The following is a 12,321-nucleotide window of genomic DNA, read 5'->3' as shown; positions in this document are numbered from 1 at the left end:
CAGGAAACTGAATATTTATCAGAAATATTCCATGATTGAGGAGACCTTGAGCTTGGTGTTCCAACATTTATATAGTTAGTAATGGGTCTTGTACAATTGTCTGTACTGATCATAACCCATTAAAGCTTTTGGAGAAATGTAAGGACTGCACTTCCAGATGGTTTACATGGAGCTAATTACTGCAGCCATTCAATTTGAAACTTATACACGTGGCAGGATGAGAAAATGTAATTGCTGATGTGTTGTCACAACTTGGATGATGTAAGATGGAGGGAGTTGGTTGCAGGAGTAAATGGACAGAAACAGGATGCAGTAATGCATGGTTACAGTTGATGCAATTTGCGTGTATTGTCGCGTAATAATAGATTAAGACGTAGGGTTTTAAAATGAAATAATCTTTGTCTCTTATTAATGTTGCAGTAAAATTACAACACTGGTACGTAACCAACAATGCTGAAACTTGCCCAGGGATGTCCTGTACACACAAAGAAAACAGGACAAATTCCACCCAGCCAATTAACGCCCCATCAGTCTATTCTCGATCATTAGTAAAGTGATGGCAAGTATCATGAACAGTGCTATAAAGCAGCACTTGCTCAGCAATAAGCTGCTCAGTGATGCCCAGTTTTGGTTCTGCCAGGGCCAGTCAGCTCCTGACCTCATTACAGCCTTGACTCAAATATGGACAAAACAGCTGGATGCTTGAGGGAAGGGGAGAGTGACAGTCCTTGGCATCAAGGCTGCACTCGATTGAATGTGGCTTCAAGGAACCATCGGAAATCTGGACTCAATGGGTGCAAACTTTCTGATGATTGGAGTCATACTTGACACATAGGAAGATGGTCGTGGTTGTTGGAGGTCATTCACCTCAGGGCCAGGACGTCTCTGCAGGAGTCCCTCAGGGGATGTCCTAGGCCCGACCATCTTCAGCTGTTTCATCAATGCCCTTCCCCTCCATCACAAGGTCAGAAGTGGGGATGTTCGCCGATGATTGCACGATGTTCAGCACCATTCACGACTCCTCAGATTCAGGTGTCCATGTTCAAATTCTACAAGATCTGGACAATATCAAGGTGTGGGTTGACAAGTGGCAAGAAACATTTCCATCAAAAATAAAAGACAATCCAACCACTTCCCCTTGGCTTTCAATGATGTTACCATCACTGAATCCCATAATGTCAACATCCTGCGGGTTATCATTGACCAGAAGCTCAACTGCACTTACCACAAACACAGTAGCTACAGCAGCAGGTCAGAAGCTAGGAATACTGCAGCAAGGAATTCTGCACCCTGTCCACCATCTACAATGTACAAGTTGGAAGTGTGATGGAATATTCCCAACTTGCCTCGATGGGTGCAACCCCATCAACACTCAAGAAGTTTGACACCATCCAGGAAAAGCAGCCCAAATCCACAAGTGTATACTCGCTCCACCACACATGCTCAGTACACACTGCTGCTACTATCTACATGATGCACTGCATAAATTCATCGAGGATCCTCAGACAGCACCTTCCAAACCCACAACTACTTCCATGTAGAAGAACTAGGGCAGCGGATGTGTGGAAACTGCACTACCTTCAAGTTCCCCTCCAAGTCATGCACCATCCTGACTTGAAAATATAATGCCGTTCCATCACTGTCACTGGGTCAAAGTCCTGGAATTCCCTCTCTAATGGCATTGGGGGTTAACCCACAGCAGGTGGACCACAGTAGTTCAAGGCGGCAGCTCACCTCCACCTTCTCAAGGACAACTAGGGAGAGGCATAAAATGCTGGCCAGCCAGTGACACCCACAACCCATAAAATGAATAAAAGATTCTATGTTCATTGTGTGTGTGAGAGAGATCGAGAGAGAGAGAGAGATCGAGAGAGAGAGAGAGAGATCGAGAGATCGAGAGAGAGAGAGAAAGACCATATATCTTTGTGTGTGTGTGTGTAAGAGAGAGAGAAACACTATGCCTAAGAGTATGTGTGTGAGAGTGAGTGAGTGAGAAAGAGAGAGAGAAAAACACATGCTTGTGTGTGTGTGAGAGACAGAGAAAGACCGTGTGTGTGAGTATATAAGAGAGAGAAAAACACTATGCCTGAGAGTATGTGTGTGAGTGAGTGAGTGAGAAAGAGAGAGAAAAAAACATACCTGTGTGTGCGAGTGCGTGTGTGTGTGTGTGAGAGAGAGAAATCATGCCTGTGTGTGAGAGAGAAAGTGAGACAGACAGACACATAAACAAAGACCATGTCTGTGCATGACAGAGGGAAAGACCACGTGTGTGTGTGTGTGAGAGAGAGAGAGACTGTGTGTGTGTGAGAGAGAGAGATACTCTGTGTGTGTGTGTGTGTGTGTGTGAGAGAGAGAGAGAGTCAGGGGGGCAGGGGGAGTGGGGGGTGTGGTGGTGTGAGGATGCTGTCACTTTAAAAAGGTTACTTTGGCCTGTGTTTTTTTGAGGAGGGATTGTAAAGACAGAGGTGCCAAAGAGTCTCGAGTGCCTGTAGGTTTTTCTTAAAAGCAGTTTAACAATGGAAAAGGAGTGGCCAGTTCAGGTTCTTCTAGTTTTGGTCTCGCTGCAGCAATTCCAAGATGTTTTGAGTATCAGAAGGTTGCAAGCTTCAGTAAATGATTCCTAACTGAGCACTCGGGCATTTCTCTGGATGTTGTTCCCTCCGCCTGTAAGAATACGAGTTTGAATTTACATTTTTGCCAAGGGGTGTGTTTATGAGATGTTACAACATTAGATCAGGAAATGAGTAAGTTAATGTATCAAGTAGTCGGTTATGTTTTCCAATTGCTTACTTATTCTTAATGCCACTTTCTTTTGTTTGTGTTTCAACCGTAGTGTTTAAATAAATTCTGTTTGGCTTAATGCAGAGTGGTTGAACCAACTGAATCAAACCTGGAACATCAATGTCACATTTCCTTTAAACAAAGAAAACCTTATTTACCCGAACTATGCCCCTCATGATTTTACAAACCTCTATAAGGTCACCCCTCAGACACCGACGCTCCAGGAAAAACAGCTGCAGCTTCTTCAGCCTTTCCTTGTCGCTCAAACCCTCCAACCTTGGCAACATCTTTGTATATCTTTTCTGAACCCTTTCAAGTTTCCCAGCACCCTTCCTTTAGGAGGGAAACCAGAATTGCACGCAATATTCTAACAGTGGCCTAACCATTGCCCTGTATAGCTGCAACATGACCTCCCAACTCCTATACTCAATGCTCTGACCAACAAAGGTAAGCATACTCAATGCCTTCTTCACTATGCTGTCTTCCTGGGACTACACTTCCACAGAACTATGAACTCCAAGGTTTCTTTGATCAACAACACTACCCAGGGACATGACCATGAAGTGTGTAAGCCCAGCCCTGATTTGCCTTTCCAAAATGCAGCACCTTGCATTTATCTAAATTAAACTCCATCTACCAACCTTTGGCCCATTGGCCCATCTGATCAAGATCCCGTTATACTCTGAGGTAACCTTCTTCGCTGTCCATTACACCGACAATGTTGGTGTCATCTGCAAACTTACTCCATATACCTTCTATGTTCACACCCAAATCTTATAGTAGTGGATCCAGCACTGATCCTTGTGGCACATCACTGGTCACAGGCCTCCATCTGATAATCAAACATCCACCACCACCCTCTGTCTTCTAACTTCAAGCCAGTTCTGTATCCAAGTGGCTCGTTCTTCCTTTATTCCATGAGATCTAACCTTGCTAACCAGTCTCCCATGAGGAACTTTGTCAAATGCCTTACTTAGGTTCATATAAATCACGTCCATCGCTCTGCCTCACTAATTCTCTTTGTTACTTATTCAAGAAACTCAATCAAGTTTGTAAGACATGATTTCCAACGCACAAAGCCATGTTGACTATCCTGAATCAGTCCTTGCCTTTCCAAATACATGTACATCCTGTCCCTCAGGATTCCCTCCAACAACTTGCCCACCGCCGAGGTCAGGCTCACTGGGCTGTTGTTCCCTGGCTTGTCCTTACAACCCTTCTTAAACAGTGGCACCACGTTAGCCAACCTCCAGTCGTCCAGCACCACACCTGTGACTATCGATGATACAAATATCTCAGCAAGAGGATTTACCCTTTATGTATTTTAAGACATCCAGCACCTCCTGCTCTGTAATCTGGACATTTTTCAAGATGTCACTATCTATTTCCCCACATTCTATATCTTCCATGTCCTTCTCCACAGTAAACATTGATGCAAATACTTCTTTTGTTTCTCCCCCATCTCTTGCGGTTCGACACATAGGCTGCCTTGCTGATCCTTGAAGGGCCCTATTGTCTCCCTAGTTACCCCTTTATCATTAATGTATTTGTAGAATCATTTTGGATTCTTCTTAACCCCATTTGCCAAAGCTATCTCTTGCCCCCTTTTTGCCCTCATGATTTCCCTCTTAAGTATACTTCTACTGCCTTTATACTCTAATGATTCACTCAATCTATTCTGTCTATACCTAACATATGCTTCCTTCTTTTTCTTGACCAAACCCTCAATTTTTATAGTCACCCAGCATTCCCCACACCTACCAGCCTTGCCTTTCACCCCAACAGGAACACTTTGTCTCATTATCTCATTTTTGAAATCTTCATCATTTTCCAGCCATTCCTTTACCTGCAAAACTCCGCACCCAATCACCTTTTCAACGTTCTTACCTAATACTGCCAAAATTGTCCTTTATCCAATTTAGAATTTTAACAGTTAGATTCTGTCTATCCTTTTCCATCACTATTTTGAAACTAATAGAATTCTGGTCGCTGGCCCCAAAGTGCTCCCCCACTGACAGTTCACTCACCTGCCCTGCCTTATTTCCCAAGAGTAGGTCAAGTTTTGCACCTTCTCTTGTAGGTTCATCCACATACTGAATCAGAAAATCTTCTTGTACACACTTAACAAATTCCTCTCTATCTTAAGAAGAAGGGTTTATGCCCAAAACGTCGATTCTCCTGTTCCCTGGATGCTGCCTGACCTGCTGCGCTTTTCCAGCAACACATTTTCAGCTCTGATCTCCAGCGTCTGCAGACCTCACTTTCTCCTCTCTATCTAAACCCTTAACACTACAGCAGTCCCAGTCTACAGTTAAAAAGTTAAAATCCCCTACCATAACCACCCTGTTATTCTTACAGATAACCGAGATCTCCTTACAAATTTGTTTCTCAATTTCCCGCTGACTTTGTGGAGCTCCATAGTACAGTCCCGCAAAGGTAATAATCTCTTTCTTATTTCTCACTTCCACCCAAATGACTTCCCGGATGTATTCCCAGAAATATCTTCCTCAGTACAGCTGTAATGCTATCCCTTATGTAAAACGCCACCCCCCCCCTCCTGTATTGCCTCCTTTTCTATCCTTCCTGTAGCATTTGTATCCTCGAACATTAAGCTGCCAGTTCTGTCCATCCCTGAGCCATGTTTCTGTAAATGCTCTCATATCCCAGTCCCATGTTCCTAACCATGCCCTGAGTTCATCTGCCTTCCGTGTTAGGCCCCTTGCATTAATGTAAATGCAGTTTGATTTATCGGTCCTACCTTGTTCTCTGCTTTGTCCCTGCCTGCCCTGACTGTTTGACTTGCTTTTCTTCCCAACTGTACCAGTCTCAGATTGATCTCTTTCCTCACTAGCTCCCTGGGTCCCACACCCCCACCTTATTACTTTAAATCTCGCCAAGCAACTGCAGCAATCTCCCTCTAATTCCCTTCCAATTCAGGTGCAACCCATCCTTCTTGTATAGGTCACTCCTACCCGAGAAGAGCTTCTAGTGATATAAAATGTGATCCCTTCTCCCATACACCAGCTCCACAGCTATACATTCATTTGGACATTGCCCTCCCTCCCCTTCCTGGGGCTCTCCATCTCCATCAACAGTGACCGACTCAACACAGACATCTTCTACAAACCCACCGGCTCCCACAGCTAAACAAGGACAGAATCCCCCTGATCTTCACCTTCCATCTCACCAACCTCCGGATACATTTCATCATCCTCTGCCATTTCCACCACCTACAAATGGACCCCAGCACCAGAGATATATTTCCCGCCACACCCTTATTTGCTTTCTGTAAAAACCATTCCCTCCGCAACTCCCTTGTCAGGTCCACACTCCATACCCCACCAACCCACCCTCCCCTCCTGGCACCTTCCTCTGTCACCACACGAATTGCAAAACTTGTGCCCCAAACTCCCTCTCACTTCCCAAATGCCCCAAAGGAGCCTTCCACATCCATCAGAGCTTTCGCTGCACTTCCACACGTCATTTACTGTATCCGTTGCTCCTGATGCAGTCTCCTTTACATCGGGGATACAGGTCACCTACTTGTTGAGCTCTTCAGAGAAAATCTCCGGGACACCCGCACCAACCAACCCCACCACCCTGTGGCTGAAAACCTCTCAACTCCCCCTCCCACTCTGCCGAGGACATGCAGGTCCTGGGCCTCTATCACTAAACCCTAACCACCCGACACCTGGAGAAAGAATGCTTCACATTCTGCCTTGGGACATTGCAACCACACACTATCAATGTGGGTTTCACCAGTTTCCTCATTTCTCCTCCCCCTCACTATCCCCCACCCCCAATCCAGCCCCAACCTTCCAATTGGCACCGCCCTCATGACCTGTCCTACCTGTCAATCTTCCTTCCCACCTATCCACTCCACCCTCCCCTCCGCTCCGACCTTTCACCTTTACCCCCAACTCCATCCAGCTAATGAACTTTCAGCTACCTTACCCCAGGCCCACCCCCTTCCATTTATCTCTCCACCTCCTTGGCTCATAGCCTCATTCCTGATAAAGGACTTTTTCCTAAAATGTCTATTCTCCTGCTGCTCAAATGCTGCCTGACCTGTTGTGTTTTTCCAGCACGTTCTCGACTCTGATCTCCAACATCTGCAGTCTTCACTTTTTCCTAGACGTTCATCTGCTCGATCCTCCTATTCCTAGCCTCACTAACTCACAGCATCGGGAGTTATCCAGATATTACTACCCTCGAGGACCTCCTTTTAAAATTCCTGCCTAACTTTCTATCTCCTCTCTTCAGCATCTCATCCTTTTTCCTTCCTGTGTCATTGGTTCCGGTGTGCACAGTGACCTGCTGCTGGTCCCACTGCCCTTTGAGAATATTCTGCCTTGATCCTGGAAACAGGGAGGCAACACACCATTCTGATTTATCGCTGTCGGCCGCAGAAACATCTGTCTGTGCCTCTGACTAGAGAGTCCACTCTCACAATCGATCGCTTGGTACCTGACATACCCCTCGTTACATTACAGCCTGTCTCGGTCCCAGAAACTTGGCTGTTCATGCTGCGTTCTCCTGAAAGGCAATCACCCCCTACATTTTCCAAAACAACATACTTGTTTGAGATGGGGTTAGTCACAGGAGACTCCTACACTACCTGCCTCCCTCTGCTACTTTTCCTGGTTTTTCTCCCTTCCTTAAAACTATCATGCGTCAGATGCCCCTAGCTCCTGTAAATTCCTCATTGCCTCAAACTGCCGCTCCAACTGATCGATGTGATCTGATAGGATTCAGAACCAAACACACTTACTGCTGACATAATCATCAGTATTAAGGAAACTCTTCCTAATCTCCAACAGCTGACAGGAAGAGCACATCACTCCACTCAAGGCCATCTTTGTACCTTAACAACCTACAGAAAATAGCATAGTCTTATGCACTAAAAAAAAACACTAATCCAGTCTAACTTAATATCTATGTTTCATATTTTTTAATTTTAATCAAAGGACAGATCTAAAAAAAAACAAAAAATAACCAACTCCATTCACTATTAAAAATTACAGCAATATTACACTTAAAAACCATGCACTTATCTGCTCCTGAGCTGTGTGCTCTCCAACATAGTTTCTTCGGATGTCAGCTGTGAATTTTGCTGTTTGTCAATTTTTCTTCAACGCATCCCAATGTCCGGAAACACTTGAACTCAAACGGCAAAGGCAGTAACTGTGCAGATTCACTGCTGTGTCAGTCAGCAGTGTAGGTTTCTTTCTCTCTGTCTCTGTCTCTCTCCCTCTCTGTCTCTCTCCCCGACCATGTGGTCACTACCTTTGTTCACTTCCGCCTTTTTAAAGTGTCATTGTTTTGATCTTTTCTCCCAAACTTCCAAAACAATGCAACAGCTTAAAAACAGTAATTGTTGCTTGTGGAATTCGAGAAACTCACTTCCAACACCTAATATACCCTAAAAGTGAGCAGTTCTTACAGCCAAAGCATTTCCCATCCTCCATCGTGGATTACCCAAATCCTGATAGCTTTTGCTCCATCTTCATGGCAATCCCTATCACTCATCAATTGGTTCTCCCTGTTTCAGTTTTCTTCTAATCCTGACCAGTGTAGGGCAGAAATGTTCAATTTTGTTTTTCTTTTAGCAACATTTCGGTTTTGTTCAGTTCTATAACAATAATTCACTATCTTTTTTATAAGACCTTTCCACTTCTCTAATGGCTACATTTAATGCCTTCAGTTGTGAGGAATATTTGTCCGTATTCTCGAAGAAACTGAGCCCATCTTGTACCAACCTGGTTGAATGTCAGACAGATCAGGGAGCCAGGTATCATTCACCCTACATGTACACTGTCAAGGAAAGCCCAGACTTCAGTCAGATTTTCTCTTGTTTCTCACCAGCTATTCCTTTAGATACTGAAACTTGACTGTCCTCCAGTCCATTTCTGGAGTTCTTGATCCATGAACCTTCAACCTTCAGTAGGGCAACTGGTGAAATGCCACAGTGGGGGTGATTCCTTCAAAAAGGAACTAACTTGCATCAGAGATGCTAAAATGGCTCAATATATCTAATGCAAAACTAATTTATTCGACTTTTATCCAAAATATTAAACCTGTCTCACACAGGTTAATTAACCTGAGCAGAAACAGACTCAGTGAACATGGCTTGGGCCTGGATGTGGTTAACAGCACAATCTCATTGCTGTAGTTCGTTATGAACACGTCGGTGTCTCAGCAGGTGGAATGAGTGAGCAAACCCTTCTTACACACGGAGCAGGTGAATGGCCTCTCCCTGGTGTGAACTCACTGATGTTTGATGTCAGACGATTGACTGAACCTGGTCCTGCAGTGAGAGCCCCAGAAAGGTTGCTCATCACTGTGAACATGTTGATGGAACATCAGTTTCCTGGAACCTTTAAAACACTTCCCATAGTCTGGACATTTAAAAGGCCTGGTCTCAGTGTGAACTCACTGGCCTCCCAGCAGGGCAGAAGAGTGAGTAAATGCCTCCCTAAACACAGCGCAACGAAATGGTCTCACCCTTGTGTGAACTCACCGGTGTTTTTGCACATAGGATATGGTATAGAATGCCTTCTGATTCGGCTCAGGGGAACAGCCTGGGTTTGCCGAAATATCTGCAGCTGGATGACTGAATGAACGCCTTGCCGCAGTCAGAGCAGGTACTCAGCCTCTACCCAGTGTGATCTCGCTGGTGTGTAGGGAGTTGAAATGATTGCCTGAACTTAATGCCGCAGTGAGAACTCCTGAATGGTCTCTCCTCTGTTCGAATACGTCAATGGCACTTCAGTTGTCCAGAATTTCTATGGCATTTTCCACAGTCTTGTCATTTTAAAAGGTCTTTTATCTGGGTGAACTCTATGGTCTGCCTGCAGTTGAGAAGACTGAGTGAATCTCTTCCCACACTTGGAGCAGATGAATGGTCTTTCCTCAGTGTGAGTGCATTGATGAATTTCCAGTTGAGGTGGGGATTTGAATCCTCCTTCACTGTCCTGATAATTCCATCCTTTCTCCCCAGCGTGACTGTGATTATGTCTTGTCAGTTCAGATGATTTCATCCACACACAGGACAGGTGCACAGTTTCTCCTCACTTGGTGTTTTCTCCTTCCAAGTTCAGAATTGAATAATATTCCAATCATAAAATAAAAATCAATCTTTCCAATTCTAATATGATACCTGGTTCTGTTTCCTGACCACAGACTGTCCCCTTCACATATTCTGTGAAGCTAATTAAAGAGAAGGAGAGTGAGTGAGAGAAGCCCACAGTCTGACTGAATGGTCCTCCCTGAGACCTGGCTGCAGGGTGAAGTTCTAGGACATTCCTGAAGATGGCGCGCGACGTCTACCCCAAAGGACGCCAGTGTGCAGGCGCCGATTGAGCATGTTGGAGCATGCGCACATTGACTGAAGGCCCCTTTTTCAGTCTCCAGATCATGGCGGGGAGGGGGTGGTCCCATAGCAATAATAGAGCCAGCGGTGGAAGAGGTGGTGCGATCCGTCTTGGTAATGCCGAGTAAAGGTCCCGCGAACCGAATAAGAATTAGCGGGTCCCGCGGTTTCAGCCCTGAGTTTAAATCCCGGGACCTGGGCCGTAGCCGCCATTTTATTTGGGACGAGGCGCATGCGCGGTCATTCTGGTGACGCACAGCGAATGCGCGGGGCTTGCGGCCCCAATGACGGAGACAATGGAGACACTGGAGATGGGGCAGGGCCTGTGGGACTGAACCAGGGAGGGGGGGACAGGCATCGCTGCTCTGGGGGGCACAGGCATTTACATCTCTGGGGGTGGGGGGACAGGCATCGCAGCTCTGGGGGGCACAGGCATTTACAGCTCTGGGGGTGGGGGGACAGGCATCGCAGCTCTGGGGGGCACAGGCATTTACAGCTCTGGGGGTGGGGGGGACAGGCATCGCAGCTCTGGGGGGCACAGGCATTTACAGCTCTGGGGGTGGGGGGACAGGCATCGCAGCTCTGGGGGGCACAGGCATTTACAGCTCTGGGGGTGGGGGGGGACAGGCATCGCAGCTCTGGGGGGCACAGGCATTTACAGCTCTGGGGGTGGGGGGGGACAGGCATCGCAGCTCTGGGGGGCACAGGCATTTACAGCTCTGGGGGTGGGGGGACAGGCATTCACAGCTCTGGGGGGCACAGGCATTTACAGCTCTGGGGGTGGGGGGACAGGCATCGCAGCTCTGGGGGGCACAGGCATTTACAGCTCTGGGGGTGGGGGGGGACAGGCATCGCAGCTCTGGGGGGCACAGGCATTTACAGCTCTGGGGGTGGGGGGGGACAGGCATCGCAGCTCTGGGGGGCACAGGCATTTACAGCTCTGGGGGTGGGGGGACAGGCATTCACAGCTCTGGGGGGCACAGGCATTTACAGCTCTGGGGGTGGGGGGCAGGCATTTACAGCTCTGGGGGAGGGAAAACAGGCATTTACAGCTCTGGGGTGGGGGACAGGCATTCACAGCTCTGGGGGTGGGGGGACAGGCATTCACAGCTCTGGGGGGTGGGGACAGGCATCGCAGCTCTGGAGGGCACAGGCATTTACAGCTCTGGGGGTGGGGGGACAGGCATCGCAGCTCTGGGGGGCACAGGCATTTACAGCTCTGGGGGTGGGGGGACAGGCATTCACAGCTCTGGGGGGCACAGGCATTTACAGCTCTGGGGGTGGGGGGACAGGCATTCACAGCTCTGGGGGAGGGGGGACAGGCATTTACAGCTCTGGGGGTGGGGGACAGGCATTCACAGCTCTGGGGGAGTGGGGACAGGCAACGCAGCTCTGGGGGGACAAGCATTCACAGCTCTGGGGGTGGAGGGGACAGGCATTCACAGCTCTGCGGGTTGGGGGAGAAAGACATTCACAGCTCTGGGGGAGGGGGGACAGGCATTCACAGCTCTGGGGGTGGGGGGGACAGGCATTCACAGCTCTGCGGGTGGGGGGGGAAAGACATTCTCAGCTCTGGGGGAGGGGGGACAGGCATTCACAGCTCTGGGGGGACAGGCATTCACAGCTCTGGGGGAGGGGGGGAAAGGCATTCACAGCTCTGCGGGTGGGGGGGGAAGACATTCACAGCTCTGGGGGAGGGGGGACAGGCATTCACAGCTCTGGGGGTGGGGGGAACAGGCATTCACAGCTCTGGGGGAGGGGGGAAAGGCATTCACAGCTCTGCGGGTGGGGGGGAAAGACATTCACAGCTCTGGGGGAGGGGGACAGGCATTCACAGCTCTGGGGGTGGGGTGACAGGCATTCACAGATCTGCAGGTGGGGGGACAGGCATTCACAGCTCTGGGGGTGGGGGGACAAGCATTCACAGCTCTGGGGGTGGGGGGACAGGCATTCACAGATCTGCGGGTGGGGGGACAGGCATTCACAGCTCTGGGGGTGGGGGGACAGGCATTCACAGATCTGCGGGTGGGGGGACAGGCATTCACTGCTCTGCGGGAGGGGGGACAGGAATTCACAGCTCTGGGGGTGGGGGGGACAGGCATTCACAGCTCTGGGGGTGGGGGGGACAGGCATCGCAGCTCTGGGGGGGACAGGCATTTACAACTCTG

The sequence above is a fragment of the Chiloscyllium plagiosum genome, unplaced genomic scaffold (assembly GCF_037043375.1).
Source record: "Chiloscyllium plagiosum isolate Xiang-an unplaced genomic scaffold, Cpla_swu_hap1 HiC_scaffold_45, whole genome shotgun sequence".
Lineage (NCBI taxonomy): Eukaryota > Metazoa > Chordata > Chondrichthyes > Orectolobiformes > Hemiscylliidae > Chiloscyllium > Chiloscyllium plagiosum.
This window is presented reverse-complemented; position numbering follows the sequence as displayed.